The 22,269-nt window shown below is 37.6% G+C and overlaps 1 protein-coding gene and 1 long non-coding RNA gene across 2 annotated transcripts in view; one reads left to right on the top strand and one right to left on the bottom strand.

Moving 5' to 3' along the window:
* STEAP4 (STEAP4 metalloreductase) overlaps positions 1 to 11,250 on the bottom strand; it is a 28,095-nt gene extending 16,845 nt beyond the window's left edge. The window contains exon 1 of the mRNA XM_039878194.1: positions 11,098 to 11,250. The gene's annotated coding sequence lies outside the window, so the exon portion shown is untranslated. The remainder of the gene's footprint in view (positions 1 to 11,097) is intronic.
* The window catches only part of LOC120615070 (uncharacterized), a 113,319-nt gene that overhangs the window by 47,313 nt on the left and 43,737 nt on the right, over positions 1 to 22,269 (top strand). The window lies entirely within an intron of this gene.

Here is a 22,269-nt window from a genome sequence, read left to right as displayed (position 1 = left end):
TACTGTCTAGGCTGGTTCGTTCATTTAATTAAAGCCTGGGGCTCATGACAACAAGGTTAGGGATTCAGTCATCTTTAAGTTAATTTACCTTGACCTCTGCATACAATCTAAATCCTGAATAACTTCTTACAAATCTGTGGTTCACTAAAGATTCAGCCTCAGTACCAGGACCTGGATTGTCACAATGAGAAAAACAGTTCTATCTCACTAATTGAGTGGCATTTGGCTTGTATATACAACATGAGCATCACTTTTTGGATAATTTGGTGATTACAACAACCCACTTACTATTCCGCGTAAATTTGTAGGTTTTGCTTTTCTAGGACTACTGTAGTCAGAGATATTTACTAAATGATTTAATCATCTCAGTTTTGAATTAACTTTGTTTAAATAAATTTTTTACAAATAGTCATTTATGTTCACATCGAGGCCACTATGAATTATCTAAATATTTGATAATTGCCAAATCATTTCGGGGGTATTGGATATGATCCCACCCCTCAAACCCTGCTGATGGGGACACTCCATTCTGCTCCCTAGTAGCTCCTTACCATGTTTAGAAATCTCCTTGGGGTGGTTCACACTATGAATATAGTCTCCTTCATCTTCTTTTAAGCACCATTTTCTTCCATTTTTAATCTGGCTCTCAAAGGCAAGGACCCCCAATGGCCACAGTGCCTCTAGCGTTTGCCAATATCAGCTCTGCGGGGCATGACCTGGCCTTGCAGCTGCTCCATTTTTTACCTCAGGAGAGAAAGTGCTCTTGAAACTCCTTCTCCTTTCCTGTGTTACACTCACAAATAAGCCTGAGAGCAGTGCCGGTTGATAGATATCTTTTAATTCCTAGGTTTTAAATATCAGCTCTTTTCAGTGGTGTGGCGGGAGCCAGTTTGCCAGCTGAAAGCTTGACATCAGCCATGAGAGGAGTTTTCACGCCATGGAAATCAGCAAATGCTACAAATCAGGGTTTTTTTTTCTTTCCTTAGAGCTGTTTACCAGCACACCACTGGCTCTTTCTCTTTCATCCCCTTTTCTCTAAGACTTTGGCATGTGTTGAGGAAATGGGAAAATAATTGGGCTGACAGGATGATACATTTTTCCAATTCTGACTCTGTACTTCATGACTGAATCCTTCTTTAGGGGCCTCCTTTCTCAGAAGATTCCTAGATGTTTGATGAAAACAGAATCCCTGTGGCTCTCCCTACCCCAGCCAAGGTCCCAGACCCTCTCTACCCCACACATGGAGTTCATACAATTTGGACTGTAAATCTGATGCTGCTGCTAGAATCTTGGTTCCCTTGGGGAGACAGATTAGAGGACCTCTTTTTGTAACCCCATCCAAACACGTATCTTCCCATTTTCCAGACATGCTTCAAGAAGAAAAACAACAAACAATAAAAAAGTCACAGTTTGGGATCTCAGTCTAGGATAACCAACCAGTGGCACATTTACATTATTAATTGCAATGACCATTTACCAACCTGCTAATTGCTTTCTCCTTCACCTCCTCCCATTTCCCATAACACCTATGTCAGGGCAATGAAATAGAATGAAGAAATTATTTTAGTACTTGGGTTCTAAAAGTACTTTGCTGGAAAAGAAATAACTAGATGCATAATAATTTTTTATAAGAATGATTTGATATAACTTAGTTCGTTTGAACAGTTCAATAGGCTTTCTATCTTATGACATGCCTTCAGGTATTAAAGAAGGGCTAAAATGTTTCACATAAGTTAAACTAATTAAAATCTTTAGAAAGTCAATATTTAATTTTCATGACCTCAGTTTGCCTTAATTGCATTATGTCTTCCTTTTTTAAAAAAATTTTAATTAAGTTTATTGGAGTAACATTGGTTAATACAATTATATAATTTTCAGGTGTACATTATCATTTGACATCTGTATATTCTATTGTGTGTTTACCACCCAAAGTCCAGTTTCCTTCAGCTACCATATATTTGATCCCCTTTACCCACTTCACTCTCCCCCTAAATCCTATATTTGATCCCCTTTACCTCGTCTGCCTCCTCCTTCCTCCCTCACCCCACTAATAACTACTAGTCTATAGTCCTCTGGTAACCACTAGCATATAGACCATGTCCATGAGTCTCTGTTTGTCCTGCTCATTTGTTGCTTTTAGGTTTATATCCCACATATAAGTAATATCATGTGATTTTCAATTTTTTCTATCTGACTTATTTCGTTTAGCATGACTTATTTCGTTTAGCAAGGTCCATCCATGTTGTCACAAATGGCAGTATTTCATCTCTTCTTATGGCTGAGTAATATTCCATTGTACATATGTACCAACAGTCTAGTTTCATTCTTTTGCAGGTGGTTTTCAAGTTTTCCCAGCACCATTTATTGAAGAGGCTTTCCTTTCTCCACTGTATGTTTTTGGCTTCTTTGTCAAAAATTATTTGCCCATATAAATATGGGTTTACTTCTGGACTTTTGATCCTGTTCCACTGGTCTGTGTGTCTATTTTGCTGCCAAGACCATGCTGTTTTGACTACTGTCGCTTTGTGGTATAAATTGAAGTCGGGCAGAGTGATGCCTCCAGCCTCGTTCTTTTTTCTCAGGATGGCTTTGGCAATTCGAGGTCTTTTGTGTTTCCATACAAATCTGATGATTTTTTGTTCTATTTCTTTAAAAAATGCCAGTAGGATTTTGATGGAGATTGCATTAAATCTGTATAATGCTTTAGGTAATAAGGTCATTTTAACTATGTTGATTCTTCCAATCTAAGAACACAGAATATCTTTCTATTTATATCTTCTTTGATTTCTTTTAATAGGGTCTTATAGTTTTCATTATATAGGTCCTTCACTTGTTTCTTTAAATTTATTCCTAGGTATTTTATTCTTTTTGTTGCAATAGCAAAAGGAATTATTTTTTCCACTTCTTTTTCTGACGCTTCATTATTGGAGTATAGGAACGCTATGGATTTTTGAACGTTGATTTTATATCCAGAAACATTACTGTATTTGCTTATTGTTTCTAGTAGTGTTCTTGTGGAGTCTTTAGGGTTTTCTATATAGAGAATCATGTCATCTGCAAATAGTGACAGTTTAACTTCTTCATTTCCTATTTGGATGCCTTTTACATCTTTCTCTTGTCTGATTGCACTCGCTAGGACCTCCAATGTTATAATGAATAACAGTGGCGATAGTGGACAGCCTTGCCTTTTTCCTGATCTTAGAGGGAAGGTTTTTAGTTTTTCACCATTAAGTATAATGTTGGTTCAGGGTTTGTCGTATATGGCCTTTATTATGTTAAGTTACTTTCCTTCTATACCAATTTTGTTAAGTGTTTTGATCATAAATGGATGCTGTATCTTGTCAAAGCTTTTTCTGCATCTATTGATATGATCATATGATTCTTATTTTTTAATTTGTTTATGTGGCGTATCACATTAATCGATTTGCGTATGTTGAACCATCCCTGTGCCTCTGGGATGAAGCCCACTTGGTTATGGTATATAATCTTTTTAATATGTTGCTGTATTCGGTTCGCTAGTATCTTATTTAGGAGTTTTGCATCTGTGTTCATGAGAGATATTGGTCTGTAGTTTTCTTTTTTTGTATGTAATCCTTACCAGGTTTTTGTATTAGAATAATATTGGCCTCATAAAATGAGTTGGGAAGTATTGCCTCCTCTTTGATTTTTTGGAAGAGTTGAGGAGAATATGTATTAAATCTTCTTTGAATGTATGGTAGAATTCACAGGTGAAGACATCTGGTCCTAGATGTTTACTTTTGGTAGGTTTTTGATGATTGTTTCAATTTCCATACTGCTGATCGGTCTATTTAGATTTTCCAGTTCTTCTTGATTCAGTCTAGGAAGGTTGTATTTTTCTAAGTACTGGTCCATTTCTTCTAGGTTATTAAATTTGGTGTTATATACTTTTTCATAGTATTCTTTATAATCCTTTGTATTTCTGTGATGTCATTTGTAATTTCCCCTCTTTCATCTCTGATTTTGTTTATTTGTATCTTTTCTCTTTTTTCTTTAGTGAGTCTAGCCAGGGGTTTGTCAATTTTATTAACCTTCTCAAAGAACCAGCTCTTTGTTACATTTATTTTTTCTATCTTTTTTTGTTTTCAATTTCATTTATTTCTGCTCTAATTCTGATGCTTTCTTTCCTTCTGCTGACTTTAGGCCTCATTTGTTCTTCCTTTTCTAGTTTTTTAAGATGAAGCATTAGGTTGTTTATTTGGGCTTGTTCTTGTTCTTGGAGATAGGCCTGTAATGTTATGAACTTTCCTCTTATAAATACTTTTGCCATGTCCCAAAAGTTTTGATATGTTGTACTATCATTATCATTTGTTTCTATCTATCTCTCGATCTCTCTTTTTATTTCTTCTGTGACCCAGTTATTCTTCAGTAGCGTGTTGTTTAATTTCCACATATTTGTGGTTCTTCCTGATTTCTTTCTGCAGTTGTTCTCTAGTTTCAAAGCATTATGATCGGAGAATATGGTCGGTATGATTTCAACCCTCTTATATTTGTTGAGGCTATCTCTGTGTCCCAGTATGTGGTCAATTCTTGAGAATATTCCATGTGCACTAGAGAAGAATATATAAGCAGCTGTTTGGGGATGGAAGGCTCTGTACATGTCAATGATGTCCAGTTGTTCTAATGTGTCATTTAAGGATGTTATTTCCTTATTGATTTTCTGTTTGGATGATCTGTCTATATCCGACAGTGGGGTATTTAGGTCTCCTACTACGACAGTGTTTTGGTCTGTTTCTCCCTTTAGTTCTGTTAGTAATTGCTTTACATATTTTGGGGCTCCCTGATTGGGAGCATAGATATTAATAAGTGTTATGTCTTCTTGGTGCATGATTCCCTTTATCATTATGAAGTGTCCTTCAGTATGTTTCATTACTTTTTTTATTTTGAAGTCTATTTCATCTGATATTAGTACTACTACTCCCACTTTTCTCTAAATTCCATTTGCTTGAAATATCATTTTCCACCCTTTCACTTTGAGTCTATATTTGTCTTTGAGCTGAGATGTGTCTCCTGAAGGCAGCATATAGTTGGGTTTTGTTTTTTGTTCCATTCTGCAACTCTGTGCCTTTTTATTGGTGAGTTCAGTTCATTTACATTTAGGGTGATTATTGAAAATGAGGTCTTCTTATAGCCATTTTATCTTTTGCTTTCTGGTAGCTCAGTGTTTCCATTGCTTCCTTGTCCTTGTGTTTCTGTTTTCTTTATTTTGGTTGGCTTTTGTGGGTTTTCCCTCTAGTCCGTCTTGTTTTATGTTATATACAATGGTTCTGAATCTTTGGCTTGTGGTTACCACTATGAATATATAAGGATAGTTTTATACACACACACACAGTCATCCATTTTCTTCTGCCGTGCTTTATCTCCATTCCCTTTGCGAATCTGGATCTTTGAATATCCCCCTTTTCAGTCATTGTTATCTTAATTTGTCCCTCTGTATGCTGAATATTCATTACTATCTTATTATAACAATTCTCTTCTTATTATTTAAGCTTATATTGCCTTGTTCTTGGTAAGTGTTGCACTCCTCTGCTTCCTTTTGCCTGATAGTCACTTTACTCTTAATTATGTATATATTTTTTTTATTTTGGTCATTTTGTTTTAGGTGAACTGACCCCTTTCAGTACTTCCTGTAGTGCAGGCCTCGTAGTGGAGAATTCCCTTAATTTTTGTAAGTCTGGAAAGGTCTTAATTTCTCCTTCATATCTAAAGGAGAGCTTAGCTGGATACATTATTTGAGACTGGTATTTCCTTTCACTTAATAGTTTAAATATTTGATTCCATGCTTTTCTGGTTGTAAGGTTTGTGCTGAGAAGTCCGAGGATAATCTAATGGGTTTACCTTTATAAGTGACTGTTCTTTTCTCTCTGGCTGCCTTGAGAATTCTGTCTTTGTTGTTGATTTTTGATAATTTTAATACAACGTGTCTTGGTGAAGGCCTTTTTGGGTTGAGATAATTGGGTGTTCTGTTGACTTCTTGAATTCCAAGCTCCAGCTCATTCCTTAGATTTGGGAAATTCTCATCAACTATTTGAAAATGCTTTCTAATCCCTGTTCCTTTTCCTTGCCTTTGTTAATGCCCATTATTCTTATGTTTCCTCTCCTGATGGTATCAGCTAGTTCTTGAATTTTCTTTCATTATTTTTCATTCTTCGGTTTCTCTCTTCTTCCTTCTGATTTATTTCTAGATTTCTGTCTTCGATATTACTGATCCTTTCCTCTATTTGGTCAACTGTATTTCCCAAGCTTGCTAATTCATTTTTCAACTCTTGCAGTGTGTCTTTCAGCTCCAGAAGTTCTATTTGGTTCTTTTTGAGGGTTTCAGTCTCCTTGCTCTGCTCATCTAGTTGTTTTTTCAATTCCTGAAATTGTTGATATGACTTGTTTCGAAACTCACTGAGTTTTTTCAGAAGTACCATCCTGAATTCTCTGTCATTTGTCACATATTTCTATGTCTATAAGCTTATTTTATGAAGACTTTTCTCTTTCTTTATTAGATGCCTTGCCACCTTGGTTGTTCATGGTGTTTAACGGACTATTTCTCCGCCTGGGCATTAATGGAAGTGTATTCTGCTGTTTTTCCAGAAGAAGATTTATTATATAAAGGTCTCTCTTTAGCCTGTTGCAAAGAAGTTGCTTTTCTTTTGGTTTCCAGTAGGTGGCGTCTAAGCCTCTTGGATCCCTGCTTTACATAAAGTCTTAATAATGCTCTTTAAATTTTCTTGTAGATATTTAATCACTCTCACTACCCTCAGTTTCTGTCCCTGTCAGTGTCAGCAACAGTCTCTTCAGTGTTTGCTCAGATTCTCCTGGTGCTCCGTGGTGATCTATCTTGGAGTGTATGGAGGGATGGGCCCTATTGGTTGGGGGTTGGGGGCCGCCGCTCAGCCTGGGTTTTGCAACCACGGCCAGCAAAAATCAGCTATTATTCCTCTGTGGTCCCATCCTGCTTCTCTGCTTTCTCCCCTGATGACTGGGCCCTGCAGTCAGCTGGCCACAGGGAGCTCACAGCTATCCCAGGCAGGAATGTTCGGGAACTCACCGCAGGAACTTGCTGCTCCTTCTCTCCTTCCCTTCCTCCTGCAGGGAGCTCCCACAGCTGCGAGAGGCAGCTTCTTTATTTGTCCCAGTCCATGGCCCGACACCTGGGGTTCTGACCTGTGGTAGCTCTTATATGCAGATCCCACGCTCAGATGTGCTGGTGTGCAGTTTGGGTGGTTTTCGTTGAGTTTTAGATGTTCAGCTTATTGTTGTTTCAAGGGGAGAGATCTGGGGACATCTCTCACTCTGCCATGTTTCCAAAGATCTCTCTCGGCCTTGACTTTTTTCTCATTATGTCATTCTTTAAAATGAATTACCTTTTAAAATGAATTAGACTCCAAGGTATTATAGTTACAAATTTATTATGAAACTTACCCAGTATAGCAACTTAATAGGGTTACTAAAATTAAGGTTAATGAGAGGCAACACCAAGATTCCTGCAATTTCCTTCTCCTTTTTAAAAACAGTTATAAGAATTTCCACTATTTACTTTATATATTCTATACAGTATAAAGCAATCTCATATTTCTCCCTAAATGGCTGGTAGTTGAAATCTGGACACTTGACCCTATTAACTAGTATAGTACAGGGGACATCCATGCTTATGACCTATTATGCCAATAATGGTCAGTATCTTCCAAAAATAAAATTCAGCGTTAACAATATCTTGGTAGGACTTCATGTTTTGACAGAGTTATTAACAGCCTCTCTGTGCCAGGCACTGTGCTATGTAAGAAGGATGATGTGATAAATGAGACTGTCCTCAAGGGGCTCCAGTCTTGGGGAGGATGTAGACACATGATCAAACTGTTACAACATAATGTGCGAGGACCTGAGTGGAGGAATGTGCAACCGTTAATTGCCCCCTCCAATTCCCGGGCTCTTCAGTGTTGGTGCCATCAACATTGAAGACCTGATTGGAGCCTCTAGCTCTGTTCTTAATGCCATTTTTCCCTTTAATATTTGGAGCTGAGGCAAATATTAATGTACTAGTTTTTATGTACTAGTTTATGTACTAAAAACCCTTTAAGAGGTGTGCTATACAATTATATTAAATTATCTCTTAGCTTTCTTTTTATTCAGAATGATAATTCCTAACTTTTCAAAATTACCCTTTGTACACATTTCCTTCCTTATAAGATGAAACTGGAAATTTCTTTCATCCTGACATTAGGATTGATCATGTAATCTACATTTTAAATAAACATATTTCTCTCAAAAGTTTTCAAAAATATGTGACTCGAAGTACAATATGGTAAGACCTTTCCATGCATAGTTGAATACTCTTCTAGAATATTGTGGAGAAGCATCTAGATCAGTATGTTACTATCTTGCCTAGTTAATTAAAATAGAAATACTTCTTTTAGTAGAAAATTGCATTCTTTCTGCAGTGATGTATTTCTGAAAGATGATCTTCAAACAGTGCAAGCATTCTCTTTTCCTTAATGATTTTGGAAGAATAGATTTTGGAAGAATAGGTCAAGTATGTTTTCTTATCATGCATTGTTTTAAGAATTAATTATGCTTTAGTTATTTACCTACTTTTATTCATTCCAAGACTGATTTCTTTTCAACAACAGTAACAAACAAATGATCATTTAAATCATTTTGGAAATGCCATAAAAGTCATTCGAAATATCTTGAGTAGGGTTAAGATATCATATAGAACTGCTCAGGAAGTCTTCATAATTAATGACCCATTGTCTTTGGATGTACAAAAAATAGTCAAACAGATGACTTCAGAGGTCTTGTTTTTGTAAATCTTATTTCTGTTATCTCTGGCCTAACTACAACTTAAAAAAAAAAAAATCCCACCCACAAAACCTTAATATCCTAGATTTTTACAGTAAGAATTTTAGGTAGTGTGGATGCAGACATTTAATAAATTACCTCTGCCTCAGAAGACAACGCAGAAGGAGCTAGATATGTGGTGCCCTAGCAAATCTTCAAGTTTGAGGGGTGATTTTATTTTATTTTATTTTATTTTATTTTATTTTATTTTTTGTCAGTAGCTTATTAGTCTTAAGATTTTAAAAAGAAATGATTTTTAAATAGCAGTTGACAAAAGATTCAGATGATTTATAAAGAGAACTAGATGGTGAGAATCATGAAACACTGAACTGTGTTTCCGAGCGAGACTACAGAATCAGCTACTCAGGAGACTTTAAAAGGAGATCTATATCCTTTTAATAATGGCATTAATAATTATAGAGTGATATAGGGATGGTCCTTCAGGAGACAGGGAAATGCAGAGTGCTCAGGGTTTCTTCAATTTTGAAATTCTTTGACAAATGAATCTATTTTTCATAAAACTGTTCAGAACAAGGCTCAAGGCCCAAGGTTTACAATTTATTAAAAGGCTTATAAAAATTTATTTAGTTACTTCTAACAACAGCAAGATTAAGCAATGCAGAAGTCTGGAAATTGTTTTCAAGTTATGATTCAGGCCTTGTTTACGCTGGTTTCCCAACCTGAAGTTGCTATGTGAACTTTAGCAGAACTGTAAACATTGCCAGTTGGAGAAAGTGGTATGACCCAATTTCAGTATACATATGTAGTATTTACTTTAACACCTCGAAGCCTGGTAAATAGGGAGTGCTTTGTTCTGTTTTATGGGTTGGCAGGGTTTGCCATGCAGGTAGAATATATGCAGGTAGAATTTCATACTGTGCTAAATCAGAGCATTCTGAAAAACATGGGGCCTTGTAACAGGCCATATCTCAAAAAAGTTACTGCTGCAAATAAATGTGCCATTTTATAAAATTATACCTACTGTATCAGAAAAGTGTTCTTTCATGTCAGTGACATTTATGAGACTGCCATTTATAGGGAATAGGACATTCTCACACAGCAAGGCTGAAGAATGGTTTTGAAAACTGAGATATTCTCTGAATGATAAATGTGGTAGAAGTCTAAGATATTCATGTGGGAAGAGGCTCTCTCCATAGCTAGGTAGTTACTTTATAAAAATGAAACCTGAATGATTACGAAGAGAATAATTACTTGGTTATACTTATAGCATTAAGTCATAAGTGTTAACCATAAGATTATCAATATATTTCAATCTCTAGTCATGGATTTTCACCTCGTTAGAGTTGGACTATGCGGATTCATTGGTCCAATAGCCTTTATTTTACATATGTGAAAACTGAGGCTGAGGTGTTGAGCTTCTAGTTATAACTAAGAATGGAATTCTTCAGCCCTCCTCCCCATTCTGCATCCAGTTCACTTTCCATTACACCAGTCATCTTTTAAAGAAAGTTCCAGAATTACCATCCAGAGAAAAAATTACCTTCTTGCTGCCTCTGGACAAACAGGGAACCAAGGTTTTATTTATTCTTTACAAAAAATTACATTTCAAATAATATTTCTCTGAAAAAGCAGTAGCCAAACTATAGAAGGAAATTTAAACCAAGCTCAGGAATGGAAGTGGTTGCAGATCTCAGGACAAATTTCAGCTCTTGGTCAGGTAGTGACCTCAGATCTGAGACTGCGGAGGCTGCTGCACCTACACTCTTCCAGGCTCCCTCTGATGAGTACTACAAGATTGCTCTTATCCAGAAGTAAGATAGTGAGAGGAATCCAAAATCTTGTGTGACTTCTCTCCACCGTGGATGTGGAGATGAGAGTTTAAATTCCAGTAAGCTAGATGCTTGATGAATGGCTTGACTGATCCAGAATACCCTTGGCTGGCCTTTCCCTGAGGGGTGCAGGGGTGGGGGAGGGCGGGCGCGTGGGGGAGTTTGTGAGTACCTTTTTTTTTTTTTTTTTAAGGCGAGGCAACCCTTGGTCGACCTCACAGATTGCAAGGACCTTGTCAGTTGACAATCCCTTATTTTTTAATTTTTTTATTTTTTACGCCTACAGCACCTGGTCTTCCTAGGTGGTCTCCCATGCTGTGAGCACCTTCTTGCCAGCGCCAGCGGGCTTGGGGAGTGGGGTCCTGAAAGCAGGGTTTTGAGGTTGACAGAAGCATATAAGGGATGGTGGGGGCGCTGTATGGCGAAAAGTAGGAGGCAAATAGCCAGCAGTGTGACCCACCTGCGAGAGGGGCGCTTCCGAGCGCCTTCGGTCTAGGGCAGCTGTAGCTTGGCGCAGCTGTAGCTTGGCGCGCCGGGGCTAGGCTGCGACAGGGCGGCGCTTCGCGGCGCTCGAGCTTAGCGCTGCGGCTTGCGGCTTGCGGCTCGCAGCTCTCCTCCGTTTAAGAAGACCGAGAAGGGAGGGAGGGCCCGCTAGATTTCGCAAGATAAAGATGACTACAGCGTTTCCAGGAAAGAGTTCAAGTGGGAATCCCGGGCAGCTGGAAGGACCAGAACTTCCTGCTCTGGCTCTGCAGCTTTGCCACAGATGTTGCTGCAAAGTTTTTTAAGGGTATTCCCCAGAGCCCTTAGGATCTGTGCATACTAGGCAGATTGAGGCTTTTAGAGGCTGAGAAGGACCGCTTTACTGAATGAGCAGGAGGGGCCTCTTTGAGCAGCTGAGAAAGCACCACCTGGTCAAGGCTTCCAGGTATTTCTCATATTTTGCCATCTTGCTTCGATTCGCCTTAAAAGGTGACATCTTTCCCCTCTATCTGGAACCCCTGAGGCTCATAGCTTGGATGATTTTGAATTTGGAGGTTTTAATTTAGGTAGATTAAATCATTCGAAAGAAATAAGCCAAATGAAAGAAGAGAAAGATGATGATGAGGATACTTTATTGTTGATATATATCTATAGCTACATAATATTGCATAATGATGTGCAATAACACATATTGAATAATTGCACTGATTTGTCTTTTTATATTGGAGGAGCTCAAAAACCACAGCTATGGTGGTTTAAGATTTAACTAATGATGATAACCTATGAAGCAAAGTATGCCTGTACTCCCAAACTCTGTGGTTTAGAACCCAGAGTCCTCCCAATTTGGTCTTAAGTTCCATGGCACACTTGCCATGGACGAGGTGTTCGGTCACACCTCAGGCCTCTTCCCAGCACATTTGAGTCAACTTTCCCTTTTCCTGGATAGCAGCTCTTCCCAGAGCATCTCTGGAGTCAGCTCAGATTCCATGTCTTTCAAGAAGTCTTTTCTGAGCCACTAATTGCAATTAATCTTTTCTTTTTCTATATAGTGTAGTCTGTGCTTCTAGTACAGCACTAGGAAAAATTGCCTCTTAAAAATTTATTGTGTATGTATCTATTCTCCTGGAATGCAAGCTATGAGGGTTGACACCATATCCTTTTCAGCCTAGACTTCTCCAATGCATCTAGCACAGTGCTTTGCATATAATAGGTACTCATTACATTCATTAACGAATCTACTGCCAATTACATTAGAGCTTGAAAAAAGGTAATCTGATAGTATGAGCAAGGAAGAATTTAAAAAGGTATTCATCGATTTTATAGCATCAATTTTCCCAGTTTGAAGACTAAAAAGGGCGAGAAAGGGTGTGTAACTAGGAAAGAAAGCTTCCTGGTGTGTCCCCAAGAGGCCTCATGGTTGGTCAGTACAGTTTTGGTGACTTGCCCCTGGTCTAGCATCTGGCTCTAAGCTTCGTAGGCATAGAAACTTGATTCTTAGCACACGGAACCTAATACTGAAAACCAGGATGCCGATGTGCTGATTCGTTAGCTGTTGATGGACTATAAGGCAAATAGTTCCTGTGAAAATACAGGACCAGACATTCTAGCCATCACATTCTCTACTTGTAGGCACATACCATGGAAGCCATTTTATGCAGAAGGCTGCTCCCTAAACAGGGAAGAGAGTGATATGATTCTAAGGTTCCTGGCATCTGGCCATCCACTATGCATACCTTGGTGACATATCTGTCACCAGAAGCAGACAGATGGGCTGTATTGGACCAAAGTGACTCTGGTTTTTGGATACTATTGGGATTCATTATAAGTATACATAATGGACAATTATATTTCCAAATGGAACCTCCAACTAATAACAGGATCATTGCTTTATATGCTTATCATTATTAGGTGGACAAAAGAAGTCGAAGCCTGATTTTTAGGACAGGCATATATACTTCAATTATGTAAAGCTCTTTTCTTTGCCAAAGGCAACTAGAGTCCCAGAAAGAGAAGATTAAATTACTGGAATATGAAGGATAGGAATAATCATCTTTATTAGTACCAAACTTAAGAGGCATTTGACTTATTTATCTGTAGTTTAAAGATTGATTTTCCCCTGGGTCCTGGGAGGGACACACAATTCATAAGTCTCCTAGTCTTTCCTTAAACCCTTGCTGTAGGGGAAAATTAAGCTTTCAAAAATTCCAGCAACTCAAATACCCAAGGACTTGCTGTTGGCAGGATTTGTCCTTCTCCTTGAAGCCTTACCGGAACTCCAGATAAGCCTTCCCAGATGTTGCACATCAACAAAAAGTTTCTGTTTGGAGATTTCCACATTTCTGTGCCCTTAGTCCTTCCTGCTACATCCTCACTTGCCAGCTTGCTACTTCAATATCTCCATATGACAGAATTTAGGAAAGCGATGGAGTAGGCTTAGAACCAATGTTCATTAAATGTTAGTAAATGATTGAATAAAAGAGTTACCGTTGGAGCAATTGGAGTTTTGGTAACACACACACCTCTAGGTCCTTTTCACTGCTGAAGAAATGAATTTCGACTCAGTGAATATGATAAATATTTGTTTATTAAAAGCACATTATGAGATAGAAGGCAGGTCAAGCCTAAAAGTGGCTAGCCATGTGGAAATGAGGTTGTGTACCCTAAGGGGCAGGGAATGGGTTACAGCCTGGGAAGAGGGAGAAGACTGCTTTATATTTGGGGGCCATGATGGGGCCTAAAGATATTCCTAAGTGATTGGCAAGTGAGATCACCTTGATTGACACCTGGCTGCTATATAACTTTGTCTAGTGTACAGAATTCAGTCTGTTATAATTAGATTCATGAACTTCCAGGCATAGTCATGAGATTATAATGATGGTATAATGAGGCTGAAGTTAGGGGCAGTACTTTTTGCTCATGCGTTTGTGGCTAGTTTAGGCCAGCGGCTTTATGGCTTTTTTGTGCTCTAGGATTTGGGGTAATTTATAACCCTAAAAGGGAGGTATCTCTGGGAGGTGCTTGAGGAAAGTCTTCAAAGGAAATTTTATGGTTACAGAGCTGGGCCTCTATTCTTTTGTTCCCCTGTCACTCATTTCTGACTAGCTACCTAACAAAAGTGTGCCTTTAACATCTCGTATCTCCTTTTCTATGTCATTTTCCTCCTCTTAGGGAATTTCTTCTGTACAGTCTCAGGTCTTGGCCATTCCTCCCTCTTCCCCATGGCCTCTTCTTACAGTGCCTCACATGTTGTTATTGGGTGAGGTTTTCAACTGGTGCTGGCCCAGAAGGTAATTGACTTATAGTCTCTAATTAGCATGTATATGGAAAACTCTTTTTGACTAAAAGATTTGCCCTCTGTCTTTTGAGGGTGGAAATTAAAAGACTCCTGGAGATATCTCTGTCTAACCCAAAGAAAAGAATCTTCAATGATGGGGATTTCAGGCACTCTGGGAGATATTTTTGAATATGGGTATAATGAATATTTTGTGTTTTGCTTGCCCATCTTTTAGGGCCAAGACTAAGGATGAGTGAGGAATATAGGGCACAAAATTTAAGGAGGAGCTCATTTTCTAACCTAACCCTACATGAACCAGAAAAATGAGTGTTTCCTTAAATTTTGCCCCCTTGATGCTTCACTGACCTCCTCTTCTTCTAGCTTTGCAGACTCCATTTCCCTTTCTGCTAATCATATCCTCATTTGCCTTTGAGAAATACCCTTGCACAGTCTTAGTCCTTGTGGCTCAGGTGGAAGTGACAGCACTCCTGGGGTTTCAGGAATAGACCCATGACTTTGGCCTGACCAATCAAAGCACACAGCCTTGTCCATAGTGATTGGTTCAGTGATGACATGTGACCTAAGCTGGGCCAATAGGAATCTTTTGTGAAACAACCTAGAAAGAAATGTACTCTTTAGGGAGGGTTGTTGCACTGCTAGAATGTAAACCTGGTAACTGTGAGGAGAGAGCCAACCTGAGAAAGAAGTCACTTTAAAGGAAAGGAGAACAAAGAGATGGGAAGAGACAGATTTCTGAAACTGCCCCATACCTGAAGAGGGCTCTATACCCTGGGCTTTATAGTTACATGAGTTACTAATTGGGTGTCTTATTTGTATAGTCCTGACTAATGAAATGGGATTGAGTATGATGAGAAGGGCACTTGCTCAGTCTTGCTTTTCTAATCATACTGCCTACCAAGGTGATTTCATCACAATGTGCGATCAGAATGAGGATGATATTTGTTCTCTGAAAAAAAATAAAAATTAATGTTTTTGAGTTTTCTTTAGCTATGTGGAACTTAAGTAAACAATTTCTGTGGCTGAAGTTTCTCAGCTTCTTTCTTGTAGACTTTGAAATTTAATTTCTTGTCCCAGAAAATTTCTTTTTTAATTCTTTCTTACTCTGTGAGAAATGGGCTACTAGAATCCCTTTCTCCCTCCTCCCACTTCCCAAAGTGTAAAACTGCAAAAGGTAAAGAAACCCAGGCCATTGACCTGGTTTTACCCAGTTTTTAAGATTCCTGCCAACACAGAACAGGAAGTCAAACCAAACAACATTTTGCCACCCACTTGTACCCAAAAAAAGTCCCAATGGGAAAATATTCCAGACACTGACAATATTAGAGACTAGGCTAGGTGATGATGTCAGGAATGACAATAAAGAATTTAAAAATAAGACATGCCCTAAAGAACCTGATTCTATCACTAAGTGTTCAAGAGAAGGTAAAGCGGATGAGATGAATATGTGAGATGAGTGAATGATAATATTGGAAAATGTCATTGACTAATGGTAAAGGGCAGTTACTTCTGGGAACTGAAATTGGGCAAGAAATCCCTGTCCTCTTTATCTAAGTCTCTGATTCCCTGGGTCACAGAGTGTGTGTTAATTTTGGAAACTCTTGGGGCACTGGCAGGGCTCTGGACTACCACCACTAGAAACCTGGATGTGGCCCAGGCCATACCTGCTGACTTCAAATGAGGTCATTTAGCTATAATGTTATCAAACAATAAGATGTTCAAAGTAGTTTGAAGAGATATGAAAACATCTTAGTTGAGTTGATTCAACCGTGGGTGGTGGTTACTGGAAATTATTGGTAAAGGTGATACCAGGTCCAGTTAGTCTGTGCTTAGTGCCAGTAAAGGGTTGGATTTCCGTAGACTAAAAAGGAGACAAAAAAAATTAGAGTGGATGTAGCTTCATCTATTATCCTGTTTACCTTCCAAAAGAATTAGCAATGGGATGAGTATAAAACAGATTATAGGAGGAAAAGAAAAGAATGAGAACAATGAAAATATTAGGCTATTTTTTCTGCATATTTTTGATTATAAATATTAATTACTTGATAAGAGTTACTTTTCTTCCTTAGGATTGCCTTAAGATAACAATTAAACTCTTTCAATCATGCTGGTCGGGAAATATCAAATATAGATGATTTATTTTATATTCACAGATTATATGCCAAGTAATTGATTTAACTACTGTAGATTATTTTATGTTATGTAAAACTTCATTTTCAAGAATTAATTTAAATTATTTGAAAAATTGATGCACAGGAGCAAAATTCAAGATATTAAGGGGATACATTAAAGAGCATTTCCCTAGACACTGAGTTCTTCTGCCTTGAGGCAACCATCGAATCATGTTGATGATTTCTTAGACTCCTTTCATAGATAGGCTATGCATATAAAAGCATATATACTGATTCTTAAAAAATACATCTGGCAGCCTACTAGTCACATTCTCTATATCTTTCTTTTTTCATGTAACAATGTGAAAAAATTAAAATTACACACATACACACTTAGCTCCCATCTTGGCTTTATTTCCATAGCACTCATTTCTAACACACCGTAAATGAATTATTTCTTATGTTTATTGTCTTTTCACCTGTAATGAAAGAGCCCTGAGGACAAATAATTTTTGCATAATTTGTGCTTTGCTATCTATATAACACCTAGAATGATGACTGGCACATAATAGTGTCTCAGTAAAGGCATAATGAGAGGCACACTGAATTGTTATACTTTTTGAAAATACTGTGACTGTTGCTTGTTGCTCCTCCCCGCTTCAGCTAAATCAGTAACTCTCTTAAAACATGTTTCATTCTAGTAAGAAAACATCAAAGGATTATTGTAGGTAGTAATAAATCTTATTGAAAAAAATTTTTTTTCAAATATCGTTTGAATTATTTCAATAAATACTGTCGAATGAATGTGTGAATGGTTTGAAGGGAACACGATGGACTGATAGAAACCCATAAAAGGTATCTAGAGATTTAAGATCTTTGAAACCATTCATGTATAAAATGTATTGGTGAGATTCCACCTCTGCTCACCAACTAAAGCGGAATGCTCACAGAACCACCTCCACTGATTGCCAAATGTTTTTGTGCTAAAATTGTTCAGAAAAGGCCAAATGCCTCCAGCTACTTTATCTCTTGCTATTCCCAGGGTGCTGCTTTTTTTCAGACGCCTTTTTCATCCATCACCTTTTCGTTTAATTACTTTTTTTCCAACTTCATATCTCCTATGTCTGAAATAGCATTTTGTGAAAATATAATAGAGTCTTTTTCCAGGCGTTTTTCTGAAAGTGTCTCTGTAGTGAGATATTGCTTACCAAGTCCTGGGAGTTTACAGTAAACAGGCTATAGAAGGATGGCCAGCATTCATTATGTAAATGAGAGCAGAGGCGTCTCTTCACATTATGGAACTGCACAGGAGTCACTGAAAGAGTTTCGATTCCTCAGAAGTGGCATCTGCGTTTTTATGTAATAACTGGAAAAGGGATGTGGACATGTGCTTTCGATTGCTGCAAGTAAAAATACTTTTATCATTAAAAAAAGGAGGATGACAAAAACAAAATAAATGGCTTACTCTACTGGATCATTTTAGATATTTGATTTAGTTAGGCTAGTGGCTATTTGGGAATATTAATTTGTGCTTTTTTGCATTTTGTAAAGCAATGATTACATGATCCAGTTTATACATGAGGAAGTCCACAGGGAAATAATATTTGGAGGCAGTTAAAAGGGAGGTTATAAATTTTTATGTCATTTAAATGCGAATTACTTAAAACCCTAGGTCAGAACTATTTTAACTTTGAACTGAAATCCAGGGCTATTCAAAGCTTAATAGCTATTCCCCAAGAAAACCATTTATAAATAAGAGAAATATTTTCATTGAACGCTAGAAATCTAAATAGAGGAGTTTGTCAAATCTCACCAAAATTTATTTGCTAGAAATAAAAGCTTATTTATTTAGTTATTTATTTGTTTTGGTGGGGGTTGGCATCTATCAATCTTGGTGCCCCTTCCTTGTCTTTGAGATAAAGCCTCCTTTGACCAGAGGGAATGAGGCCTAGGAAAGGATGCCTAAGAAACCCACACTTATTCAGTCAAGTTTGTGGACTTTATTGTGGGTGTGCCTTGAAGACCCTCACTCAGGCATGTTTTAGTTAAGAAGTCCAATTTTCAGGCTATGCTGGAAAGGAACAAAGGAAGAGACAGGAAAACTAAAACAACTATGAATAACAGGCATAGTGACTCCAAATATAAATGTCTGGGGTAATTTATTGCAGGGTCAAAATAATCAGGAAATGCTGAAGGAATTACCATATATATCATAATATAATTTATCTTTATATTGATAATCCTATTATGCCCAGAAAACAATCATGTTTTATCTATTCCAATAATATAAGGAATAGTCTAAAAACCATTTTAATGGCATTTCTATCCAAAATGATTATAAAAAAAATTTAGTCAATTTTAGATACGGATCTACCTTCCTTCTCCCTTAAGTAGTACTTACATAGTTACCACATCCACCCTTTCATAACTAACGCCTTTCATACTTTCACTTCAAACACCTCATTTTCTGATCATTTCTTATTCATCTAGCTCATTTACTCTGTTTATCCCACTCTTGCTAGTTTTTAACTTCATCAAGACCTCCAATTCCCTATTCTTGTTATTTATCTTTTATATTCATCACTTGTTCTTTCTTCACCCATCTTTTCACTTTCTTCTTACCAAGCTGAGATTTTGTATATTACTGTGACTATTTTCTTGCAAATGCTTCCTGATTCTTGGGCCAACTCTGTCCATTTTCCCTGCTTGGCAAAGTCTCAGCCCCGGTTTCACCCAACTAATTGCCCACTTTACACCAACATTTAAGCAGCTAAATGTTGTTAGAAAAAATCAAATAATTGTTCTGGCTCATCATTTCAAAACCATGACCACATATGGCAAAGGCATACCACACTAAGTGCCATCCTACTGTACTTGCCAAGCATATTCAATTCTAACTCTTTGAAATTACTCCTTAAACCTCTTCTTCCCTTCCACTCATTCATGCTACAATCTCACTACTATCTAATTTTCCTACCACTAGTTCTAAGAGCCTACCATATTCACACTCATACTCTGCAAAGTCTGTTTGCCCCTATCTAAGGCCATTCCCTACAGATAAACTCAGGATACCATCACATGCTACCTTCATAAAGACTTCATTCCTGCAGTTATTCTCTTCCTTTCCCTTGACAGGCACTCAAGTAATGACTTAATGCATCAACTTTGAACATTTGTTTCTATTACAGAATGTTTGCGCATTACAGTTGCTATTGCTTCTACTTGGAGAGGTCTTTTCTCAGATCTACAAGTGATTGCCTCATTATTCTATTCTTAGCTCAACTTCTCTTCTTCTAGCCTTTAATGACCTTCTTAGCTCAAATTATCTTTCCACCTTTCAGGTAGGCGCTACATATCAACTACACAATTTTATTTTCTTTGCTGTTCATATTATCTAAAAGTATCTCATTAAAAAAATTGATGTGTTTATGTATTCCTTATTCCACAGGAGTGTAAGTAACTTCTTGAAGGCAGGGACTGTCATCTCAATTCTGTATTACTGTATGACTAAAGAACAGTGCCTGGCACGTAATAGGTGCTCAATAAATATTGACCGATGGATTGACTGACAACTTAAAGGTAGTTATTTCAATAATTTGGAAGATGTTTATCCATGCCGAATAAAAGATATATGATTGTATTTACTCCTAACAAACCTATTTCTGGAAAGCTAATGCATAATAATGATACCAATACCACTACTAAGAAAATGCTTACATATAACTTTTTATGTGCCAGACACTCTTCTGAACACTTTCCAAGTATTAAATTATTTAAACCTCTCAACGTCCTCCCTGAGTCAGGCACAATTATAACTCTGTTTTACAAATTGCACAGAGTAAACTGGCACAATTAGTTGCTCCCCAAGCTCAGGTTTCACCGTTGCTTCAGTGGCAGAAATATTTAGTAGTGTTTATCCAACATGAATCTATCAGGTCATCACATGTGTAGGTGGTACTTTCCATAAGAAGGAGCAACCATTTAGTATAATGCATTAGGAAATCTTGTAGCAACCACTGGTCGTGAGTGCACTATACGTTAGGAGCTGTGCTAGGCACTGAGGGAGATACCGAAGAAGACTAGGACAGGGGCTTTTCTGGAAAGACAGGATTACTCTCTTTAGTAAGTCTAAGAAGGACTATACATCTACAAATACAGTATTCTGTCATTAAATAAAATAAACATAGATTGATAAATATTTATACCTTAGCATGCTTATTTCTAATTTTTAGATGAATATGCTTTCTATTTTGAAACATGAAAAATATTTGTAAAGTTAGAGATGTGGACAGCCACAACACCATACCTTGGCACCTAACTTTCAAAATCTTGGGATATTTGAAGGGTGTTGGATCCAAAAAAGAATATTCATATTTGGGCATCAGGCAGTGTTTTCCCTCTCTTGAACAATCTGACTGCAGGCATTAGTTGGCCTACCCAGTTCAGATACCATTTTTCTTTGTACTACATTAAGAGTCCCCTTTCCACTATTTCAGGACTTTATGTAAACATGAAAGTGTTAGTTTAAAAGAGTTGGCTACATACCACTAGATACGCTATAAATTATTTAAAACTCACAGAGAAATAATTTAAGAACAAATATAGACAACATATCTTAAATCAGTCATAGCTTCAGCATGGGTTGGATGATACATAGCCTATTTCACTAAAGAACTGGGAACACCCTTAAGCACCAGTGACTAAGGAAACATCTGTCTTCATTCTGTTTTCACATTCTACACTGGCCCACACCCTCAAGGGCTGGCCTGGGCATATCTCATTTCAAAGAATATTACCCGGAGTTCCTGGTTTGTGTCTAATTTCTCAAAGTTAAGTCTCTAAAATATCTTAACTTTCTGTCTCATCTATATAAGCTGTACCAACTCTATTTCAATTCTGTAGCTACATATATTCCTGGTGTTTATTGCACAGATCTGCAAATGCTAGGAATTTATGATGTACAGTTTTTAAAAATATAGAAGTATCTACCAATACTGTCTGTAAGAAAAAAAAAAAGCTTTATGCTTTGCATTGCCTCCAGTCATTTCTTACCCAAAGCCTCTGTAGCCAGAGTATGTGGACTTTTAGGACTTTGGTGTAGTAGGCTGCATTGTGTCCCCTCTAAAAGACATATCTCAGTCCACACCTGTAGTACCTGTGGATATGACCTTATTTGGAAAAAGCATCTTTGAAGATGCGGTTAAGAATCTTGAGATGAGATCATCCTGGATTGAGGTGGGTTCTAAATCTAGTAATCAGTGTTCTTATGAGAAAGGAGAAGGAGATTTGAGACACAAAGATGCAGAGAGAAGAAGGCCAGGAGAAGATAGAAGCAGACATTGGAATTATGGAGTCGCAAGCCAAGGAATGCTGAGGGTTGTTGGCAGCCAATAGGAGCTAGTCGAGAGGCATGGAACAGATTCTCCCTTTGAGCCTCTGGTGGGAACCAACCGTGATGACATGTTGTTTTGGGGCTTCTGACCTTTAGTACTGCAGGAGATAACTTTCTATTGTTTTAAGCCATGGTTTTATGATAATTTGTTGTTACGGTTTTAGGAAACCAATATACTTGGTTTTAGGTGGGCAAATAATAAATTTTGGGTTGAGTAATGCCATCAAAATCTTGCCTATTACTAGTCATTGTTTCCTTTATAGTCATTTACTGTCTCATGCATCATTAAATGCCCACTTTGGCTGTAGTACCTGGGTTAAGGACTGTTTCTCCAAATCTTTATAACAAAGGCAA

The sequence above is a fragment of the Pteropus medius genome, unplaced genomic scaffold (assembly GCF_902729225.1).
Source record: "Pteropus medius unplaced genomic scaffold, Ma_sr-lr_union100, whole genome shotgun sequence".
NCBI lineage: Eukaryota > Metazoa > Chordata > Mammalia > Chiroptera > Pteropodidae > Pteropus > Pteropus medius.
This window is presented reverse-complemented; position numbering and strand designations above follow the sequence as displayed.